Source organism: Manacus candei, unplaced genomic scaffold, assembly GCF_025592945.1.
Source record: "Manacus candei isolate 608988 ecotype Guabito, Panama unplaced genomic scaffold, ASM2559294v1 h1tg000035l, whole genome shotgun sequence".
NCBI classification, from domain to species: Eukaryota; Metazoa; Chordata; class Aves; order Passeriformes; family Pipridae; genus Manacus; species Manacus candei.
Genome location: NW_026138083.1, coordinates 3,058,611 through 3,082,803, shown reverse-complemented (window position 1 = coordinate 3,082,803; position 24,193 = coordinate 3,058,611). Strand labels below are relative to the sequence as shown.

General features: G+C 43.8%; 1 long non-coding RNA gene across 1 annotated transcript in view; it reads left to right on the top strand.

Annotated features, from left to right (window-relative positions):
• Positions 1-24,193, top strand: part of LOC127473362 (uncharacterized) — a 277,370-nt gene that overhangs the window by 58,801 nt on the left and 194,376 nt on the right. The window contains exon 6 of the long non-coding RNA XR_007905379.1: positions 10,004-10,132. This is a non-coding gene — a long non-coding RNA (uncharacterized LOC127473362). The remainder of the gene's footprint in view (positions 1-10,003; positions 10,133-24,193) is intronic.

Here is a 24,193-nt window from a genome sequence, read left to right as displayed (position 1 = left end):
TCCCTCTTTCCCCCCTCCTTTTCGGTGTCTGAATTCCAGGCTTCTAGTGATTAAACAAAATGTGAATTTTAACGTGTATCTCATAGCACCAATGTCATCCCAAAACCCATGTGTCCCAGATGAGCAAAAGCAGAGTGAGAAATTATGTTGATGGTATTCTTACTATTCAAAATCATATTTTACACTTGTTTTTTGAAGTTCATTTCTTATTTAGGTTACTTATCCCAGCAACAAACAAACAAAATGCTATATTTTCTTTTACCACTCTTCTGTTTTCTTGGCTAAATTATAAGAATGAATTAAATGTAAATATCAAGCAACTAATTTTCATTTTTTTTCTTCTTTTTGATGACAAAGTGAAGTACTCTGCAGCACTTTTGCAGCTCATGCCATCACAGGCACAACAGTTCAGGATCTCTCTTGTGCTTCTATTAAATGCTCTTCTAATTTTCAGTCAAATCAACGGTCCCTTCTTTGATGCCTAAACAGGGGAAGTTTACAAGCCTGCTTTATCCCTGAGGAGTTATATGTGCATGTGTATGCTTCTAGAAGTGTGTAGACATCTATCTGTATAGACACATTCACTTTAAACTGTAAGTTTTTGGGTACTTTTGGCAGCATGGTCATGCATAGACTGGATTTCTTTACGGCAGATGGGAATTTCTGCTCCGTAGTGTTGAGGTTCATTGTAGCTCGTGAAACGGGTCTGTCTTGAGATGCTGAGCACCGGTTGGTGTTAAGGATGTGGGTGGGAAGTGTGGGTAGTGTCTCACAGGAGGTATTTGGCACTGTGTGAGGAGGGACCTTCAGAGCTGTAAGAGGATTCCTGTATCTTTTCCAAGCCTCGCGACGCCTGATAGTCCAGCCAAAGGGCGGGCGCTGGCAATTACTGTGATCTTTCAGCGCTCAGCCAACACTTACTGCTGCTTCAGCCTTTGCTCTGGCAGGTGTCACACCTTGATTAGTGCAATTGCTGATTGGCATCAGCCACTAAACGTGGTTCTTACTAGATGCAGAAGGAAACAATCCTAAATAAACCCAGCCAAGGTTGGTACGCGACGATAGGAGATGGTCTAATGCTTCGAGGAAAATGCAGTCACATTTAAAGAACACCACTCTTGCCATATTTAATCATAATATTTATAGAAAAAGTTTGTATGAAGGTTTTCAAGCTAGATAAAACTAGTCGGGGTCATTGGTTTTTTATTAGCATTTGTTCCTGAGGTCTGGGCCATCACTGCTTGTGGCTGTTTCCAGGGAATGTAAAGCTCTGTTACAGCTTTGGACCAGCTCTCTTATTGCCTTCCTATCTGTTTCTCTTCCATTTATTCCTTCCTCAAACACTGACTGTTTTAATGCAGCTGTAACTGGCTGTGGCCTCTGCCACAGAAAGCAGAGAGTTTGCAGATGGACTCGCAGCAGTTTCTGGACTTGGTCATGGAGAGCTGTGACCCACGAGGAATGTTTCTATACTGTCACCAGAGCATGCTCTGCAATTTCACAGATTTGAAAGGAATGGCAGCCAGAGCAATGAGCATTCACGGGTTTGGGAGAGGTAACAGCAAACCTACAGGGGCTCAATCAGCTGTTTTAGTTTCTTAGTAGCTTTTGACTGTGTGTTTTTCTCCACCAGTTAGCTTGTTAAGGGCTTTCAAAACATTTTCTCTACATCTTGGGGTTGTTCCAAGGCTTCTCAGTTAGAGAGGACAACAATGGGGCTCAGATTTTTGAAACTTCAGCCCCTGTTCTGGCACTTCAGCTGAATGTTGTCTTTACAAAGGCTGCAAATCCCAGCCATTCCTTTCCTGACACCAATGGTCAGATTGTAGAGGGGCTCCTCGGTGAAGTTTTCTTTAATGCACAAGGCACATTATTCTCGAGTATGAAAATGCTCTGCACTAGGTTGTACTGCTGTTTTTTGGGTGGGTGAGTAGTTATTTGCCTGGGTGAGCAGTGGGTGCAAAGTTCAGCCTGTTGTTCCATACACTGTCCTCAAATGCAAGTCAAGGAATCCATTGAGCTCAGCAGATCTCGTTACTGGGACTGAAGTGAGGACCTGTGTTCCTTGTTAATGTTTTAAACCATGCAAACATGTTTTAAACAGTCCTATTATGTATCTTTTGCCCATCTTAACATATAGATCTCCCAGTGAACATATAGCATGGTTTTTAACATGTGCTAGTCTTCAAAACATGCAATATTAAAGGAAAATGCGGTAATTCTTTAAACGCCCTATCATTGTGAATTCATATCATATTCATTGTAATAGCATTGATCAAAATGAATTCATTTGGTATTCATGTAAATGTCACATGTACTTCCATAGGTGTTTCATTGTAAATTAGCATTTCTCAGAGGACACTTAAAATAAAGTGTTACTGAAAGTTCTCATTACACATATTGCTGAGATTAGTACATTAAGGATCATGTACTTACATAGTACTAATGCATTTCTGCCACTTAAAATGCTGCATTACCCATTTCTGATATCTAGCAAATATCTAAAGCAATTTTGAGAATTACTGACATCCTGAAGGAAGTGGTACTTTTGTGATTAAAATGGTTTTGTGTGTTTCGCTTTGATTTACAAAAAAAACCCCTTATGCCAGATATACTTAAATGATTTCTTGATTTAAATTACTTCAGCAGTAAGTGAAACAAAAAAAATATGAGAGACACATCTAATTAGAAAAACAAAACCCAAATATTATAAATGCTTTGGGGTCTTTAAACTTGTCTCACGAAGCCAAATTAGCTGAGACTTTAGTATACTGTGGCACAAGCTTTCTGATGCATTTGCTTTCAGATTATTACTTCCTAAGAGAAAGCTGAAAAGTTTTGTGGTCTCAGGCAGATGCATTTCTGACGTCTTGAATTGTCCATTACAGCTTGTTTGGTCTGAAGTTATTTTTGAAAAGATGAAGTTTAAAGAAGACTTCAGAGCATTTTATAAATAGCTGACAAAAGGTGCGTTACAGTAACTATAAAAGAGAGCATTGTTTGAGACCTGAAACACTCTAAAGCTGTCTGACAATGCTGTGGATGTCTTCTGAAAAGAATTGATGTAACTATTTTAAGGCTTTTTTGGTAACACTAATAAAAAACCTTCTGAAACTTAACAGCGGGCCTGATCCTAACCCTTTGGAAAAAATATGGGGAAATGACAGTATTTTGGTGTTTATCTCGGAAAGGAAGAGTCAGATTTGTCCGTGAGGTGTTGCAAAACCAATTCCACAATATAGTCTCTTAGCAAATATTTGTTTGCTCTTCTGGCTTCATCCCTGGGTGTTGTGATGTGCAGTGTGGACTTGCAGCAGGCGCAGGTGGGCTGTGCAGGAGGAACCATTCCCAGAGCTGAAAGCACATAAAAGGAATGGTATTATGGCTAAAACACTACTCTGGGCTTGGGGAGGTTTGGGTCCAGCTCTGGTGTTGTGCCAGCGTGTCCCCCATGCAAAAAAGTGGAGCTGGGAGAGCAAACTCCTCTCCTGTCACTTGTCCTGGCACAGATGGATGGGCCTTTTGGAGATGAACCTCCTGGAGAGGGAGGAGTAGAGGATGTGGAGGAAGAGACCCCCATGCTCTTTGAGATCTTTCTGGTGTCTTGTGCGACCTTAGAGCTCTCATGACCTTCCTCAAACGTGACCTTCCCCACCCTTGCAGCCGATTTCCAGCATTTCTTGACTGATCCCTGTAGTGAGTTGAGCCACATCTCCAGGAACAAAGTCTATCACATCTGGGAGCGGGCACATCCACACCTGAGTATCAGCTGTACATTAGAGCTCCTTTTTGTCTCGTGCCTTGCCTGTTTTTCCAGAAGTTTTCAGTTTTCCAAGTGTTTGCCCAGTTTATGGCGTTTGCCTGATCGGGAGCGTGCAGTATGGCAGGACATAGGATAGAGTGTGGAATCCAGAGATCCACTTCAGGTTAGAGGCATAATTAGCTAATGTAAGATAATAAATAGCTACTAAAATCACATGGAAAATATGATAGTGCTATAAAGTGTGTTTTTATAATCCTGCTCCTCCCCTTTTCTGCCGCCTCCTCCTCCTCTTCAACGTAACAAGGACCCTAATAGGCTTCATGTATAAGTGCCTATTTTTATTAAAGACAAGTGTAATCTTTTGTAGTCCAAATGTCCCTATCATAAATGCTAACCGAGGAAAATATTAGGACTCATTTATTTATGAACCCGTTAATAATGAGGTGCAGTTATGAAAAAGGCTTTCTCAGCACAAAGCCTACTGAACAAACAATGCACACTGGGGAAAAGGAGCTAGTTAGCCTTCCTGACTTAGATAAAGCTATGGAGAAATGACAAGTGCCAGTAATTAGCAAAGCCTCTTCACCAAGATAACCCTATACATCTTTGTCTTTTTCAATCACCAAAGACTCCGATTCAGTGTAAAATTAAAGCTGGGATGCCATCAATTTCTGTTAACCTCTTTATATTGTTCTGTGTTCATGCATATGTGATAGATAGTTTTTGTCATTTTATTAAATGGTGACATCTCAGTATGCATGTGACTAAAACTGTTTTCTCCTTAGCAAAGTATTTTTAATCATCTCTCCATTGCCTTTATTATTTGGTTCTTTGGAGTCCTGATTGCTTTATTGTGCAGTATCAGAGCTGTTCCAGGGGTGCAAATGTTTGTGCCCACTCCTTTTTTTACCTGGGATTAAGAGGTCGGTGGCCTTTCTAGCACTGACATGAGCAGTACAGTAGTTCTGCATCCATCTGATGAGCACCTGCAGAACCTCCTACTGCATTTTTAGGGAACGGGCCAAAATTTGTTGGTTACAGTTATCAGCACTTACATGCAGTCCTCTGGTGTCCATGAGGGTGACCTCCCCTCTCCACACGTGTCCAGATAGGTGGTCCTTGTTTGTTTTTTTAGTGATGTAGCTACTGTTTACCTGCTTGAGGCACAAGCCAGAGCATGTTGAACTCAGCTGAAAGGCTGCTGTCTGCACCCAGACTGCTTTTTTTCCCCCACCTTAAATGGTAAGCCCTGAATTTTTTTTTTCCCCTGCAGGCTTCCAATATCTGTGAGCTCATACTCCCTAAATTTCCCTTTGGCTCTCAGATAAGTCAGCAAACACGTTCATCTAAAGCTTTGTGAGGGGCAAAAAAAAAAAAAAGTTATAAATCAACCCTGTTTCCTTGACGTCGGGGCAGGTTTGCTGGGAGTGCTCACAGAGTTAGCACTGAGTGACCTGAGGAGTTGCATGTGGCATTGGGTGTCATAACAAAAGTTCCTGCTGGCTCCGTTCTCCTGCTCTGTAATGTCTTTTTACTTGTTTTAAGTACTCCAGGCCCTGACTGCTGAGGTTATTAATCTTCATCTGCGCTCTTTTTAAACTTTACTACTAGCACTTTTTTTGCCTCAGATATGCTTTTATTCATTCTTTTCAGCAGCAATAACCTCTCATATTGGCCAAATTAGGAAATAATTGCAAATAATAGAGAATCCTTTTCCAGCACTACAATAAAGGATTATATATGTGCTGTGTGTGAGGGATGGCACAGAGTGTAAATACCAAAATTTGGGAAATAGGCAGAGAAGGGAAGTGTGTTGGTTGGCTCTCGCTCTGAATTGCTGCCTGGCTTGGGGGTCTGTGTTTAGAGGCACAACCTATGGCAAAAGGTCATGTGTGGTGGTTTGTGAAGGAGAGAAAGGGAAAAGCAGGGGCTGATGTTGCAGATCAGCTCACGCCAGTCCCTGCAGATTGTTTAGGAAAACTGGGGCAGGGTCTTTTAGTCTTCTGTGGTAGAAGCAGGCTTGGGGAATCAAATTAATTCACTTGTATTTTTTTAAACAGAAACATCTGATCTATCTTGTTTTTATTTATGTGGCCACAGTAGCCATGGCTTGTTTCTGTTCAGTGCCAATTCCAGGAATTCCACCCCAGTTTTCCTGGGTGTTGTATCAGTTTTGGATCTTCATCCTTTGCTTTGAAACTCCCAGTTGTCCAGTCATGGAGCTGAAAAGAAGAGTTTATTCCTGACTTGTATCACAGTCACACATCACAAGCAGCCAATAATCCATCCCAGCTATTGCAAAAGTGTTTAATTAGGCATCATATTAATAATTATTTTTCACTAACAACAGTATATGTAGGACTTTGGGATATGCTTGTGCCATATAAGAAGCCGCTGCTCTCAGGTGTCTGGCTGCTCTCATACATAGGCATTTTCAGGATCAAAGCTCCTATGAATGTTACTCACAACAAATAATTCTACCAGCTCTTGGGAAGAAAATACGGAGAACATTCATGTAATGCTGCCATCTCAGTTGGGGAGCAAGGAAATACGGCGACTGTAGGAGAGAGCAAAGCTCTCTTGGCGCTCTCATCACATTAACACTTACCTTCCTTCCTTCCTTCCAGTCAAAGTTCTCTGAGCTGCTGCTTTCCATTGTTTTTTATTATTCATTTGAATCAGAAAATAATATTTTTCCTCTCTAATTCAGGAAAAATTGTCATTGCCCACCTCCTGCTGAGAGAAAAAAAGTGCCAGAGCCCATCTCCTATGAGCTCCTTCTCACTTCAAATGCAGGCTGCAATGGCTCCTTTGGAAATGTAACAGGCTATTATAGAAATATGTATTTACACAGTATTTTAAGATGCACATTATCCACCTGATAGACCATAACAGCTCACCATTACAGCCTATTGAATAAAACCTCTTTGCACCATTTTTTTTTTCAAAGCGGGTACTTTTTATGTGATAAATTGTGACTCTATCGCATAAAAGTACGAGTTCGTTGTGCAGGACTGTAGGAGGACACCATTTATCTGTAACCTGCTGCAGTGGGAAGTTGGTCTGACCCTGTCCCATGCAATGAATTATTCTGATCAGAGAGATGCAGATTAAAGGGGGGGGGAGAAAAAAGCTTCTTGAACATAAAAGGAAAAGTTGCAACATTTTTTTTACCAGTCTGCATTAAATTATAAGGGAGGTCATGTCCTGCCATGCATGTCTATGAGCTGTAACCTACTGGCAGTCTGAGAAACCACCATTTGGGGCTCATGCTGTCCTCCCAAATTCCCAGGGAACTGGGAGCATCCCAGATATTTTAAGGAGTTCTCCTATACTACCTTCACCTCCCAGTCCTGGGTCCTTTCATCTCTCCTGCAGAGTCATTTTCCTTCTTCCTTAGCTGGTCCTAGTTTTAAAAGGGACCCGTGTATTCTGAAAACATCTCTGCTTGGCTTTCCTGCCCAGACTTCCTGTGCTTGTTTGACTCTCTCCAGCTAATCCATTCTTGAAGAGTTTCTCTCTTCCAGGAATTCACATTAGAACCTGCACTGCTCTAGGCGTCGTCTCTCTCTTTGTCTGAGGATGCTCCTTTGGACCTTTGGAATAGATAATAACCAAAACTTAACGAGCCTCCTTTATTAGCCAGGAGCGAGGCATAAGGGCTCTTTCTGTCATTTCCAGTGATGTTTAACTTAGCAAGAAAGAAAAGACAACAGAGAACAACACCACAAGACCCCAACTTCAAAATGAAACTCACAGCCGAAGTTCCTATTATCAAACAGACTGAATAAGCTGCAAATAGACAAGATCCCCAACTTGTTGTAAGATGAAATAGAGCCCAGCCCCTGTTGTGAAACGATTTTACATTGCAGATGTTCATGAAAGCATGGAAAATGTGGTGACTTCAAGTCTCTTTTCGTTCCCTATCTTCAGGATGTCAAAACTGATTTTTTTAAAAGAAACTCTCTAACAGTTGCAGTTGACTCCTGAGAAGAACTTGAATGTGTGGAACAGAAAAAGACTCCCAGCCAGCTGAACAGCGTTGTCTTCTTCCCTCCCCCCACTCAAATTCAGCATACACAACAGAAATACCAAACAGGCATGGGTTTTACATATCATGCCAATTCTGATCCAAAACAGTTTATTAATATAAATCACCTCCAAAAAAGGGAAAGATCTTAAAGGGAAGCAAATAGCTGCCAAAAAGACTTACACACAGAGCCAGTGCCTGACACTAAACCTAGTGGAAATCATGTAGTTCCATTCTTCATGAAGCCAAGCAGTGGGGAGCCAGCGCTTTGAACCCTGCATGGGACACTTGCTGTGAGTTCCCAGTAGAAAGCATATGGATTGAGAGGAAACAGGAACACCATCCAAAAAAGTGCTGGTCTATAACCAGCAGATCTGTAAACAGTCTAAACCCGTTTTCCTGCCAGAGGGATCCGAAGGGCCCGGTCTAGCCTTTTCCATGACTCTTCCTCTCTGATGTGTCAGCATGAGCTCCCACCCCTCTGAGATGACTCCAAGCACTTCTGAGAGGACTTTTCTGCTCTCCAGCCCAAGGGTGGAAGCTGATCTTACCTCTGTGGTTTTGTCTCAAGCATCTCCTCCTTTACTCTTCACTCTTGCCTCGTTCACCAAGAAGGACCGAGCAGCCGGAAGTTGTGGTTTTCTGGATTTCCTAGGGGTGTTTGGGAAAACCGTCCTCACTTTTTAAACAGTGTATCCGGTTTAATTTTCATTATTTTTAGATGTTAAATTTCACATCAATACAGTATGTCTTAAACTACTGTATTAGAATGCTGCTTGACTCACTTCCAAATTGAAGACCTTTTAAAAAAATTGAAGCAGTCCAATAATTTTAAATCACTCTGCACTGTGCATTGCAATTTAAAATTATTGGAGTGCTTCAAATTTTTATAAGCCCTTGAATTTGGAAGTGATCGAGGTTCTGGGCATACTCAGTGTAGAGCAATTTAAAATTATAAGAGCTGTCAAATTTTTATATAAGCACTTCAGTTAGAAAAGGGATTTGGGTTCTGGGCATGTGCAAAGGGGAGCAATTTAAATTATTAAAGTGCTTCAATTTTTTTTCTAAGCACCTGATTTTGGAAGGGTTTTGGTTTATGCAGCCTAAAATGACAACTTCCTTTGAGAGTTTCTTCTTTTAAAGAATTTCAATCTTGCAAACTAAAGTATTCTTTAAAATGTGAATTCACTGATACTTTAAGAACTGATTTGTACAGAGCATGGTGCCCAGAACATCTATTTTTTTTTCACTCATTTTATCATTTTACTATTTAAGGGGCAAATTGATGGTATAGGAATAGCTGCCTCTTTGGATTTTAAATTTTTTCCAACTGTTGCACTCATGCACAAATAAAAAAATAGAGTGGAAAAATGAAAAATTTGATGAGAAAAACTGAATGCTTTTTCCATGCACTATCCTGCCTGGCCAACAGAATTTAGAAGGGATGCAAAATTGAAACAATTTGTTATTAAATCTCATTTTAGTGTCTCTCAACACTCGAAATGAAAGCCATGTGATGGCTGATTGAATCTGAAGGAAGGAAGTTGGAAAGCAGCTTTATTTGCACACTTGTGCTCTGTACTGAAGTGATTCCTGCCAGGAGCCGTGCTGGGATTGCCATCTTTGCCCCAAATCCAGCTATGGCCCTTGAAATTCCAGTGCTGGGCAGTACAGCGGGAAGAGCAGCAAGGGGAGAGGGCAAGATGAGACTGAGGGATGCTCTTACCGAGCTGTCAGAGGACAGAGATAAGGGAGGTGAGCTCTCTGCTCTCGCTTCTCTCTGCTTTCCCATTATAAACCCAGGGACTCACTCTACAGGGCAGGAATTGGGGTAATTAGTTAATGTATAGAGGGCACCGTGTACCTTAAGCCTCGTGTATCAAGAGTATGGGCGGCATGGAACTGTGCATTTCATCAAATGCCAATTCAGTTTTTCCTTCCCCTTGAATGCTCCTTTCGCTTGTTACCAGGGAGGTGATAGGTGACCATTTGTAGTTGTTTTTCTCCCTTGGAAAATGAAGTTTTTGAATAAAAGCCAGTGATCAAATTAAATAGGGGCAAAGATATGTCAGAGGTGAAATTCAAAAGACAATACGTAATAATTGGTTTTAAAGCAGGAGCCAGATTAATCATATAGTCAGGAACAAAGGGGAAAATTCCTGAAAGCCTGTTGCATTTTAACTTGGATTTTTATTTTTTTTTTCAAAAAGGTAAAAGTACAAAAATGGTTTCTTGCTGCCCCTGCTATTAACCACGTCATCCTTTCGGGATGCGAAAACCCAGCGCAATTCTGAGCCGGAAGGACAAGGAACGGGAGACCAAACATATCTTTGCTCGCTGTAAGTTGGTTTGGGCTGTGCTTTCGTTGAACCCTTCTGGAATTTCGTGGCAGGCACTGTCTGAGCTCTGCCCATCCACGCTCCAGGGGTGTGCCGTGGGATCGGCACGAGCGTGGCCGGGAAGCCGCCGCGTGAGGCCGTGCCAGTGGCGAGGAAAGGTTTTCCTGGGAAGAGTTTGGTGGATGTGAGCTCTGTCCTTCCCTCTCCTTCTGCCCAGTGTATCAAGCTGGGTGTCTCAACACAAAGACCTAGCCCTGTCTGTCTGAATCCCTGCTCTGGCACAAAATAAAAGAGCGGGTCGACTCTGAGCCGCCGCCTCGCACAGACACACGTACGAGCACCGAGGCTGCCTTAAAGTTGCCGTCTCGCTGCCTCACTTCAGACGCTGCGTGCTCGAACCCCGCTTTTGGGCTGGATTCATGCTAATGTTGACAGTTTTTTCCTCCTTTGTTACATTGTGCAAACCAAATAGAAAGTGAGGTGAGCTTGTCTGAGCAGATGAAAGATGGCAAGAAATTGGCGCTTGGGGACCAGTGTCTTGGTGACATCGACTCTGCAGTCCTTTTTTTCTCTCTCTCCCTGGCTTCCCCTCTCCCTCTCATTCTCTCTGAAATGGTCTGTGCCTCCAGTAATTTACATAATACTCTTCTGACACCTTTACTTTAGTCATCAATCACGGTACCTTCTCTCAGTCTATCTTTTGTCTGAGCATGTCTCTTCTTTATCAGGCCATGCACAAAAGATTAATTTCACAGTTTTTCTCCCTTCTTTCTTTCCTTGCAAGATACAAAGCTCATGAAATGACAGAAGCAAGATAATGAAAACAACAATGCAAGCAATTTTTTTTTTTGTTCTTGCTGGTTGGATCTCAAGATACTTTTTTTAACCTCATTGTGTGCCATCTGTCTTAGAAAAGGTCTGCTCTGTATTTTTTAATATAATTCTCATGCTGTTCTGAAGACTACCTGGGGAAAAAAATACATATTTTAATCAGGCCATAGGTATTGATTTAAAATTAAATAATAAATAAATAAAAAAGGAATTTGCTGAACAATTAAAGTGAGGGGTCCATTTCTAATGGTGGCATGGGCTACTGCACAGTGCCCATGCCCCAATTAATATTAATGATCTTTTGTGCATAGCAAATTTATGGCATTTGATTGACTCACACAACTACACTTCAAGCTGTCACGTAAAGTGAAATATATGGGCACCATGGCCTAATTTGCATATGCATATGTTCTTAATATTAATTAGTCTAATGGATCTAAGGACCTGGAGATAATTTGAGTACTGGGAGAAGAGAAGCAAACAAACAAAACAAAACTCGCTGAACGGTGCCCTGGTATGGGCTTGTCCTACAATCAAATAACTCTCACAAAATGCAAAATAATTGGCATGAATTTCTCCTCCTTCCCCATGTCTCTCCCAGGACCGGCTGAATTAAAATCTTATCCCATATAATGCATTGTTTTGGCTCTGACCCTGACACTTTTTAATTTGAAATGCTTAACATGCCAAGTAGATTACAGAATTATGTACAGAGGAGTTTGAGTTCAGGCTTATGGGCGTAGGTCAGGGCTATGAGATTTGCAGCCCTGCGAGGGGGCTATTTCCCAATACACCTGCGTAATTACCATTAATATTAATGGGAACCATGCAAGTTTATTGGGGGGAGCTTGGTCTCCCCAGCTTAGCTTTGTGCTTGCATTGCCTGGTAACTATGGCGCAGATTTCCAGAGGAAACGGCCACTTTTGACCATCGGGTGTTGGTCTTTTAGTGAAAACTCGCTTTTCTTGATACTCTGGGGAGCAAGAGGTGCCAGAGCTCCAAAGCAGGGAGGTGTCAGGGTGGTCTTTTTTTGTTTGACCTGTGAATTGGCTTGTGAGAGGGCTGATGTCCGAATCATGGCTGCACTCCTGCATCTATACAACTCTTCTCCGTGCAAAACAGCTTTAAATTTCCCCCAGGTTTGGACCAGTGAGTTGAAGCCAAGCGAGTGGTTAGGGCAGGCTTCCATCAGCCTATGGGAGCACTGACTTGATGTGCCCACATTCAGTGTTGTGCTGGTCCTTTAATGTGCACAACCATGAATCCGCAACAAGTCACCTCTTGTAAACTGTGCCCAGTGTTCTTAGACGTTCACTGAGAGGAATTAGTGGAGTTTGCTCTCTTGGATGTCGAAGCCATCCTACAAACTGGCACATGGTCTCTGCCTTTCAAACTCCCCCTCCTGCAATAAGTGAGTCTTTTCCCTGGTTCTGCAGAAGTAGTACCGTGCTGCACCATTGGTGGTACCTGTGGCACAGCAGGTGCCACCACCAGCAGCTGCTCCCAGCACAGTGCTGGTGACTTCAGGACAGGTGGATGGGTGCCTTCTTGTGGGTACAGCAAGTCCTGATGCACCAGTGTGACAATGCTTTGTGCAAGACGAGGAGCATATTTGTGTGATGGTGAAGAGGAGGCTGGCAGTGGGGTCCAGGCACTAAGTCCTTCCAGGACCATAAAGTGCTGCGGGAGTTAGCGAGGGAAGGGAGGGAGGGATGCTTTGGTGCCCCTGCACATTGGCCAAAGGCAGGAGGAGGTGGCTGTCGCCCTGTGCAGTTGCTCAACCATAATGTTCCCAATGGAAAAGGAGAGTAGGTTCAGCCCTCTGACTGGGAGCTCTCTGGGAGCAACTGTGGCTTAGGACATGTCTGTGTGGCGTTCTGCGGGAGGGATGTGCAGGACATGTCTGGCTGGAGCTCTCTCACAGCCCGGGCTGGTGTCTGTGGGGCTGTTTCTGTGCTGATGGGGAGGTGACAGAGGAGCGACTGCTCATCCAGCATCACTGTCACCAGGGGAGCTTCTGCATGGGCAGCTTCGGTGTGGCTTGGGCAGCCAGCCGAGGAGCTGGGGCTGCAGCCACGGCACCGCCCCTTCCCGGGCCATCTGCAGGGAGCAAAGCGCCACTTTCAGCAGGGAGGGATGAAAATCCCAAAGGCTGGGGCATAACAGAAGTTTCTGGAAGATAAGGGTGTTTTGGAGTTGGGAAGCTGGTTAATGCTGTTCCCAGTCTCAGGGGACGTGGGGGGTGCCTGACTCACCTGGGTTATTTCGGATGTGCTGCCTGACTCACCTGGGTTGTTTCACCTAACAAAGAAAACACCCCACGCGGCTTCAAGCCCATTTCCAGCCTGCAAAGCTGTAATGAATCTGCAAGCTGCTGATTGCCTTTACGAGGTGCTAAGCACCGATGGCTGCCTGATACCAGGCAGGAGAGTGCGGGCTCTTGGCCGGATCAGGTCTACAGTGAGTTGTTCTATAGAAAAAAAATGACTTTCCTGTACGAAGGCATCACTTATATACCGAATATATATAACAAAACCTGGAAAGCCTCTAGTCACTCATTTTAGCTGCTAAAATGCCTTTAGGCCAACATTCCTGCTGTGAAAGGGGTTATGGACATGTCATATGGGGGTCATCAGTGAAAAATATACCCAACTTTTGTTATTCTTAAGTCTAAATCAAAAACCTCTTTTCACAATCCACTAAGGGACGATTTACTAGAGAGTAGAATGTGGTATCAATTATTTCTGTGGGCATCCTTTTTGTTATAAGAAGCAAAGAGGATTGCTTGAGAGTCAATAGCATGACTCCATCTCAGATTACTAAATAATGAAATGCTAAACTTGGCCTAGAGTAAGGACTATTGCTGTCTCAAAGGGACCAGAGGCTTCAATTAAATCAGAGGACAGTGTTCAATGAATGAGAAAAGGATGCTTAAGGTACGATGACATATTACCGGATTTTACATTTAATTGCAGTGCTTTGTTCTTTTAATAAAAGCACAAGAGCAGTGGATCTCCATTATGGTCATCTGGTAGCATTGTTCACTGTGGACAGTTTATTGTAATTTATTGGCTATGTTTAATCCCTCTATTTTTCATATAAATGAATCCTGTCTGCTTTATTTTATGAATTTTCTTTGCTTAAAAAAAAACAACAAACAACACCTAATATTTATTTACGCACAAAAGAGCTTTTTCACTGAACTACTCAACGGTGCAAGAAAGAAACAACCCAGCTTCTATGAGACTGGAATGAAAGGGAGAGCTTCTGCCCAGAGGGGTGTAATTCTGCATCACTCACGCAGGTATTGGCACTCGCAGAGCACTGTGGCTTGTGGGGGCAGCATCTTGTGAACGCTGTGCAACCTCAGGGGTGACAGAATGTCCTTGCTGGTTTTCTGGGGCTCTGTGCTGCTGAACTTGCCTGTGCTTGGACTGTGCCAAGCTCGCTGTGGGCACTGGGGCCTGTGCATGGAGTGTGGCTTTCTGGATTTCTGGTCCAGGAGAAATTAGTTTCGAACTCCCCTGCGCCCAGAGGTGGGTTTTCAGCCTTTCTGCTCGGTGCCCTGGGATAACGTACAACACATGGCAGTAGTTTAGCTGGAAAACCACAGGAGCATGTGAATGTGATTATACATGTGTGTGTGCACACACACATGCATGTATGGATGTGTTTATAGTTTCATGTTTGCATATAGAGTGATACGTGTTTATTTTAAAATGTAAATCTGTAAGTGTTTTTTAAAATGGTTGTCAGGAAAATACCTCTTTTTAGGCATTTTTGCTGTGACTTGTCTCATCTGAGCACAGCAATCGTATTCCATTATATAAATGATGGAATTGTCAGTGATTTAACTAATGTAACCTGATGCATCAAGGCAACACTGAGGTTACTGTCAGCTTAGGGAGGGAGAAGTTGAGACCTGAAAAACTCAGATCCTTTTCTGTAGTTTTAGGATCTGGTTGGTTTGTTTGTGTTCTCTTTTTATTTTTCTTCTTTTCATTAAAAGGTCCTTGTGCAGGAGAAGGGACTCTTAAATGCAGCTGAAATACCATGTGCATCTAGCACAGGGAGGGGAGACACCCTCTCTTCAGACCTGGATAGTGTGTGTCTGTTTTTTGGGCCAGATCCTCCCTGAAGCAGGGTCACAGTGAGCCCTTCACTTCCCTGTTTAAACAGGTTGGGTGTCTTTCTTTTGTTTCTGCCTTGTTTCAGCTCGCCTCGTGTCAGAGCCTGTCTCTGGAAACGTGGCAGTTCAGTGAGGAAGGTGGGATGAGATGACTTTCAGAAGTAATGGCACAAGACGAATGGCAGCCAGCCCTGTGTGAGGTTTCTGGGCTCAGGGGAAAGTTGTGAGCTGCGTTGCCTACTGGGAGAAATTTCCCTGCGATTTTATCTGAGGGGTTTTTCGGGTGTGTTGCTTTTCAAGGAGGGTGCAATGCTTTTAACGGCCTGCAGTACCTAATTTTTATAACATCACTCAGCCGTGTGGCAGCGCCGGAGTAATGAATTCAGGAAGTGTGCGGCGAGGATTGTCTGTGCAAGAGGGTGCAGGCAGTACTTAACTCCCTATCGATTGCAGTGAGTGACTGATAAACAAGTGAGTGCCTCCTGAGCAGCTTGAAAGGGTGCTGCAGGCCCCAGGCACGTGGCTGTTCAGGTGTGGGACTGGGACTGTAGTCGGCAACAGCAGTGTTTTGCTCATTCTGGGGTGGTGGGATTCAAAGGCGGCGGTGTCAGAGAATTCCTCCCAGCTGGCTGTACATCCAGGGCCCGGCTGTGTCCGGGTGTAGGACCAAGCAGAACACCCGAGCACCGCTTGCACCGTGTGCCAGCGCCCTTGGCATGGGGTGTTGTGCTGCACAGAGGAGGATCACAGCTGTGAACTGGGCAGTGGGTTCACCGAGGGCTCTGTGTTTGTCACAGCTTCCTCTCGCAGGGGCTAACGCAATGTGACTCCGCCGAGCGCGTGTTTGTAAATCACCGTGTGATGAATATGGGGCCGTACCACGGCGGAGTCTTCCTCTTGACAAAGTGCTGTGCCTATTCCCAGTTCTGCCTGGCCTCTGTTTTTGTTAATTTTACACTGAAGGATCAACATGCCCAGGATGCACGCGTGCATCCATCTCTCTCCCTCTCAAAGGAAATTAGTGCTTTCCTGTCACCGCAGGTGATATGAGAAGGGGAGGAAGTACACAAACTGATTTATCTGGAGCTGTCAGCTGTTTTGAGGATGTTGACTACTAAGGGTGTCAGCTCCTCCTCAGTAGTTGGCTGACTCTGAAGAAGACCCCATTCCTCATTAAAAGAGCACTGAGCTGCACTTGAAAGTGACTTTCCCACTTGTTCTCCTCTCACAAACATCACAATAACAGATTCGCTGTTTAAAGTGGCATGATCTTCATGCCAGGCCCAGGCAGCTTTGTAAAATACACCTCTGCAGCACCCGGTAGCATCGGTACCATCCATGCAAAATTCATTTGAGGTATAAACTAGAGACTATCATCACAGATGACAGTTATAGCAAATCAGCACGCTGTGTACAGTTTCATCCTTTATTCACATTATGTATCATAATAAACGTCGTCCTAGCAACACAGTTTGTTGAGAGTCAAACACAATACCCCACAATGCCTTGCCATGGATGAATGTGAGGAATTGTGGCTGTAAGAGCCTGGTGCAGCCTGGAAAGGAATCAGCGCTTGCTACTGTCGTTTTAGGGGACTCTTCTCCTCCCACCACAGCCTTGGGAGAGAGATGGGAAGGGAGCCTGTGTAAACTGGGGGTCCCTGCTGCATGCTGGTCTGTGTGGGATCAAAGCAGAGTGGTAGAAGCACTGGGAACTGGGTCAAAATGTGTCAAAACTCAGAATTGGAAGGCTTGAGAAACAAGAGGAGGGACTATTGCGTGGGTAAATTGAGTAATATTGGGGAAGAAATATTACTCAGGTGCAAGACTATATTTTCCTTCTTTTTAATAACTGCTTAGTGAAAAAGCACTTCCAAGGTATTGAATGTGGAAAGAAAAAGAAATCTGAATGTAAAAATGTATGTCTTTGGTATAGAATTCCACTCAGACCTGAGAGAGATGTTTCCTGAGCAGAGTCGGGTGTGATTCATATAACATTTTGCCAGCCCCTGGGGAATGTCATCTCCTCTTGATGTCTCCATTTGCAGGAAAGGCTTCATTGCAGGTACAGCACGAGGCTCCTACACCAAAGGGCTGAGTTCGCTCTCAGACCCTGACATGTGCTTGCTCTGTGAGGTACAGCAGCCTGTTTTCTGTAATCCTTGCCCTGGGACCTGCTCCAGCATGTGTTTTCCCTTATCCCTGGCCATAAGAGCCCCTGTTCACATGCTCTGTGTTAGAGGGGAGCTGCTCTCCCCAGGGTGCCAGTTGGGCCATGGTGGGGCTGCTGGTTCCTTAACACCGAACCCCTCAGGTGGGGCCAGCGGGATACTGTCCCCTGTCCCTAATGAAGGTCATGTGTTCCCACTACTGGGAAAGCTTTGAGAAGAGAGGCTGAAGCTCCTGTCTGAGATGTGTCTGATAGGTGTGATCAGAGATCGTGCAGATGAGCACTCTCACATGAAACAAAGCTTTTCCAGGATGAAGCACTCTTTTCAGAAGACCCTGGTTTTATTTTTCCCCTCCTCCTACCCTTTTGAACAAATTTATCACTTGGTATCACTCTGAGATAGAAATATACTAATTAATAGGCTGTTAGAAGTGAGGAAATATCTGGAAAATCACCCCAAGTGTTGCACCCAATTTCAGAATGAGCTTGGAGCCACGTTCAGAGTGAACCTGATCCAGTGTGTAGTTCTGCAGTTCAAAAGTAACAGAGCCAGTGAGACGCAAATGCCAGATGAGATAAAGACAACCCTTCCCTGCACAAATCCCCTGGGAGAGGAGGTAACACAGATACCACAGGAGTTCAGCCTTTACACAAAGCAAAATGTAGTACCCAAGCAAAGGCCTGAAACTTTAAAGCCCGGACATCAGTCCAGAACAGAGCCCTTCCAACCTTGTTGGGGAAGTTTATGTCTTTCCCAGGGATGCTGCAAACAGGATCATCCATCATCCTTAAAGTTTATATCTGGGTCCTCAAGCAAAATACGTAGAAGTCTGAATCCAGAAATGGGTTTGGGGGCTCAGCTCTGCATAGTTCATTGTTATTGTGGAATAGTCCTGTAAAACAAAATAAGTTAAATAAGTTATCTTGCTTTTTTTTTTTTTTTTTAAAGTGTGTGCAGGCTTTGGTGTTACAGCTGAAAGGACAGTTGGGCTCCTGTGGGCAGGAACCCAGAGAAACGCTATCAAAAAAAAAAAAAAAAAAGCAAGCCCTTATGGTTATTAATCAGAATTTTGTCTACTTTTCAATTCTCTTCTCCAGGACTGATTCCACTGCACAATAATTAAAAAGAAACCCGTGCTGACTGTGGTGCCCCCCCGCCCGTGGAGCGGTGCCTGGCTGATCCCATTGTCTGCACCCTGAATGCTGAGCCCACAGTTAATAATTAGTGAGCAGGGCTTAAATGAAATCGCACAACCAATTCCCTGGTACACTGGCAGAGGCGGCGGCTGAGCCAGCCAGGACTTTGTCATCTTGGCAGGGAGAGGGAGGACTTGCTGCCATCCTGCAGCCAACGTGCCGTGCAGGGGAGCTGGCGCTGCCAGGGTGGTGGGACCAGCAGCAGGCTGAGCCCGGCAGAGGGGTGCAGGCAGGAGGGGAAAGGGAGTGTTTTTGCCACCTTCTGGGGGGAAAAAAAATGGGAAAAAAGGGCTCTTTTTTGGTAAGGAGATTTCCAGGAGATGTCCCTCAGGTTCATATTTATTGTTTATTGCCCGTAAAACTGTGTTTCTATGCTTCACAAAGCCATCATTTCGATGTAGTCTGCCTAGCCTGAAATGATAAATGAAAGCAATGAAGGGAGAGGAAGGGTGTTCTGGTGATTAAAACTCTGGATTTGAGTTGAGAAAGTAGGTTTCAGCTCCATCTCTGCCACCAACTTTGGGGTGACTTTTGACCGGCCGTTTAATCTCTTCAGGTTTATGTGAGCTGGGGAGAACAGGGATTTCTCCCTTTTTTTCAGTAGTTTTTTTGTTGTTGTTGTTTTTTTTTTCTTGTCTGGTTAGGCTGTCCAAGTGTTCCCGTTGGGATTCCTTTTTACTGCATCAAGTGTGACCAACATAGGATGCCACTGTAATTTTAAACTCCTATTCTCAGCATTTTACCAATGGGTCCATGGATGTACAGAGGGAAAATAGTACAATTAGGAAAGTACAAATTAGAAAGGATGTGAGTGGAGACAGTGTGAACAGTGGCGAATGATGAACTTCAGAGATATCCTTTCCTGACTGGAGCAGGTTTATTTCCCTCAGTGGTGATTGAAATTAATATGGGCTCTTATTTTATGGAGGTACTCGTAAACTGGAGGAAGTGTGATGGCCTGTAGATGTAAAAGGTCAGAACAAATGATCTAATAGTCCTTTTTAGCCTTAAAACTATGGAGGAAAATGAAGGCTTTTAAAAATTATTCTTTTGTCACAGTTAGGCAGGAAATGGAGATGGGGTGGCAAATCTAAACCCCAGGCTTGGACATTACTTATCCCTGTCCCTTTGCTCATTCCTATGCCAGTAGCTTTCCAACTGGGTTGAAGGTCCCAGAGGGTCTCTGAGCCACCTCTCTAAAGGGTGGCTGAAAGGCAGCCGAAAAAAACCTATTGTCAGGAGGCTTTAATTCACTGTTACAGGTGATCACCTCTCCGTTGAGAGTGTAAGGGTCCATAAATCAAGAAATGGTTGAAAACTTCTGCTCTCGTCTTTGCCACTGGTTAAAGACAGCTCACGTGAGCCACATTTATGTGCCCATCTTGATTCCCCAGGCCCGTTCCTCTTGCTGAACAGGGCACTTCTTGCCACCATTGTCAAACCAGCCTGTGGCCCTCTTTTAATTTTCTCTTTTTCTACTTACCCTGCAATTAAATACCCCTAAAGTGACAAACACACAAAGAGCTTAATCCCCAGCCCTGTTGCATACCAGCCACACAAGTGCACCTTGGTAGGAGTGCTTTACAAAGACACATAATCGCTCATCAGTGCGATTGTTTTTTGCTGCACGTGTGGTCTGGGTCAAGGGCTCAGCGTGCACTTGGCAGTGCTGTGATTCCCCCAGGGGTTTGGAGGTACTGCTCTGACCAGGAGCCCTCCTCAACCGCTTCCTTCGGCACCTCCAACCAGACCCAGCCAGGGAAGGAGGTCCCATGAGCAACCCACGCCGTGTGGTGCACATCCTCCCTTTGCAGAGGTGTTTTTACATCCCTGGTGGGACTCTGCATCACCACAGTGTTGTCAGGATGGAATTGCACAGAGAAGGATCTCTCCCTTCCCCAACCTTGCCCAGGCACTGTGTCAGGGACTTCCCAAACCATAGGCTGTGCTGGATCGTCGTGCTTGCCAGTCCTCTGTAGACCTCTCCTGTAAATTTGTCTAATCGTGTTTACAATCCATTTATATTCCTGGTCTCTGCAACCTGCTGTGCACTAAGTTGCATAATTTAGTTATTCTTTGTAAAAGTGTTTCTTATGGGCTATTTTAACCCTGCTGCCTCATAATTGGGTGCACCCTGGTTCTTACACTGTGAGAAATAATGACTAATTCTTTTCTATTTGCTTTCCCTGTACTGTTCATAATTTTATAGGCTTTATTGTGTGTTGTCTGATTTTCCTCTATCATTTTGTAGCTTGAAGGGCTACATTTTTTACAGGAGTCAGCACAATGGGAGATAAGTAGAGGATTTGGTGGGTTATTGCAGATCTTGAAATGTAGAAGAAAAATTGATCATCAGCTGAACGAAAAATTAAATTTTAGACTTTTTATTAAAAAAAAGGTAAAAAAATACCCTTTAAAAGGCCAGTTTGACGTTCAACATTAGTTTCAGAGTTCCATTTTAACACTGAACCCTTTTGTTTTTATGCAAGCCAACAATTAAAGAGTATAACAGTCCAAGAGATTTCACACTAAAGAATTGAGACATTTTTGTTTTGAGAGTTGCAAAATGTTTGCATACTGCTCTGCAGCTTTCCTCCTCAGCTTGCCCATTCAGTCCAGTCAAAATCTCAGCTATCAGCAAATCTGCAGCTTTTCCACCCAGGAGATTTGGTTTTACCCAGGTATAAAGAGAAGCTGGCTTGAAAAATTTAACCTAAAGCACCCATATTTGACTGAATATAAGAACTCTCCAAACACAAACCCATCAAGGGTCTCATGCCAGCCAGATTTCCCATGGATTTTATTTTATGTGTGCTAAACACTCCACAAAACAAAGCCTGTCCAGAGAGGTGAATCTGAGGGCTGTTTAACACCGCAGATTTTCCCCTTGTATAACAATTATGGAAGCAGGAATGCTAATTGACATGGGATGCCACATTGTGGATATGTCAATGGTGTTCAACAGCCATCATAATTTCTCATTTTCCTGCTTTTGGTCGTGTCAGGCAGTAGTTGTACATGGTAGGAACAAAACACTCGGCGTACTAGCACCAAACTACCTGAAGATTGTTGCTTTTCCCTGCTGGCCAAGCGTGCCTGGATTTTCTCACCTTTTCAAGCTCAGGTCTTTGTTCCTTTATTTATGTTTTATAAGAGGAAGGAACTAATTAATCTCCTTCCCAAAGAAATGCGGGCGTGTGCTTGTTCCCACCTGAATTTCGCTGAGGGTGAATTCCTCACCGCTGTGGTTTTGAGTCCTTGGAAGCGAATGGGAATGCATCTGCCTGCTCCTGGTGTCTGCTGGAGCTGGGCTGGCTGGCTGTCCTGAGGTCCTTTTGGGGACCCAAGAGGGTAAAACTTATTGGCAGGAGGTTTGCCCCTTCTGTGGCAGTCAGACCCCTAGGTGCCAGGAAGATTTCTCCCAGCACAGATACTATAGGATAGTTTTATGGTTGGCTGTGATTGCACATGAGAGTTCTACCTAATCTAACCAAGCTTTTGTTTCCTTCCCATCCCTCTAGTGTGAGATTCAGTCTTAGTCTCTGTATTCCGAGTCTGCCTGAAAACCGATTTTTAGTCATAAAAGGAATTAATTTAAAAATTGATTCAAACCAAATATATAGACTTTGCTGAAATATATACAATATCCAGTAAGAAATCCCTTGTATTGTATGCTGGGTTTATTTAGAGTAAATCTAGAGAAGATCAAGACACATTTTAATATACAAATTATATTTGTTTTTAAGCTACAGTGTTCTGTCTGGACTCAGCCTGCTTCCATTTTTTTAACCATTAATCTTGCTTTTTGCCCCTAATCCTTTCTTTGCTACAATGAGCTTTCACTATGTGTGTGTGGGGAGGGAAAGCCCTATTAGATTATAACATTTTATGAGTTGTCAACGATATAATGACATTAGCCACCTGACTGAGAAGTAAAAACCTTTGCGGTGTCACATAACAGGTTAGAATGGGCTGGCAAGCCCTTGTGAAATAAACAAGGTAAAAAAAAATAAAAATCCTCCAAAATGTATATTTAAATGGGTGGCTCTGACCCCTCCCTGCTTATTAGACCACCGAGAGCACATTAAATATTTTATATGTATATATCTTCCTGCCTCTCTAAAATACAGATAGGCACACACACATCCGTACACACACACACACAGGCATAGACACACAAGTCTTTCAAAATCAGAAAGGTCTCAAATTTAATTGGAATGGAAAATGCTAACTAATTGGCATCCAAATTTGATTTACTGTAGAAACCTCATATTTGTTTGAAACACAACACTGTGTCTTGGAACACAAGCCCAGTCCTTCAAAAATCATACATGAGAACTGTGGAAGAATCAATTAAAGTTGATTTGGCAGATCTGCTTTTGACAAATATAAAGAAATCTCTGATTAGGCTGAGAAGAAAAGAATCCCTCTTTCGTGCTCTCTCTATTCTCTCCCTCTTTAAAGGCAGTAGATGTCAGAAGGGGGTGGGTAGTGATATGCAAAACATGGCCTCCATAACCAAAGTAGCCTGCAAAATTAGGTGTCAGCATGCAAAGCTTATTGATGTATGAATGCGGAAAATGAAAGCCGGCAGTAGACAGACGGGGCTAAAGGTGAGACAGCCACAGTGAAAGCAGCTGTACATCTACGTCAAGGTGTTGCTATATGAGCCTGCTTTTTTCTGGAGGGCCACAGCCTAACAAGCTGTGCCTGGCCATAAAATGATGAAACAATACAATGTAGGCACACACTGTGTGAATACCAAATAAATTGACTTGGGCCCCCCCCCCCTACACCCCACCCCTTCAAAGTAGGCCTGTGTGTTCATTAATAAATTCATATTCTGAGTTTTCAATAAAAGAAGAAAATGCAGTGTAAACTGGAGTTACTTAGTGACACCCAGCTCATTGCTTTTTATTGTTGCTTGCAGCTACGAAGCCTTCGCTGTGCACTAGTAGAATTTATTACTGTCTGTCTTTGTGGCAAGTTGGCGAAGTGAGCCTTTTGAAGAAAATTGACCCACACTTCATGAATATGATGAAAAATGCCAATAACACTACAAAGACAAAGCTCTTGACATTAGTGTGCAAAGAACTAAGAGACGGTAATGAAAATATTGCAATTACAAATCATATCCCTCCTCCCCGGCCGAGGGGTGTGGGCATTCGGGGGCCACTGGGGAACCCCAGGACCCCACTGGCTGTGGGGTGGGCTGAGGAGTGAGGGGGGGTGGGCACCGTTTCACTGTCTGGCCCCCTCCCCATCCTCCATGCTTTGAAGGAGGAAAGGGGTGAGAAGAGGAAAGCAAGCAAAGTGCTTAATCCAGCAAGGATTCCCTCCTAGAAGGTTGCACAGCTTCTCTCTGAGCCTGCGTGCAGAGGGAGAGTGGTCTTGTTGCTAAGGCACAAGATTAGGAACCATGGGGTCCAGCTTGAGCTTGCCCTTCAGCCAGAAGCTCCTGGACACAAATCACTGTAAGATTGTGCCTCGATTTCCCCCTCTGTAAAATAATCTTTCCTTCTATGCTTTATGAATGGAGCTTTTTTGACTGGCATCTCCCCTGAGCTACCTCATTCTGCTTGTGTGCCTTGCCCCCCTCCACTCTTTCGGTGTTGCAGGAACAGTGATAGGTTCAAAATTAGCATCTTGCAAGCATAAAGGTCTGTCTCACAGGTTCTGTCCCAGGAAGAGACAACAAGAAGCAATGTGACATGCAAAAGTTCTTAATTTAATT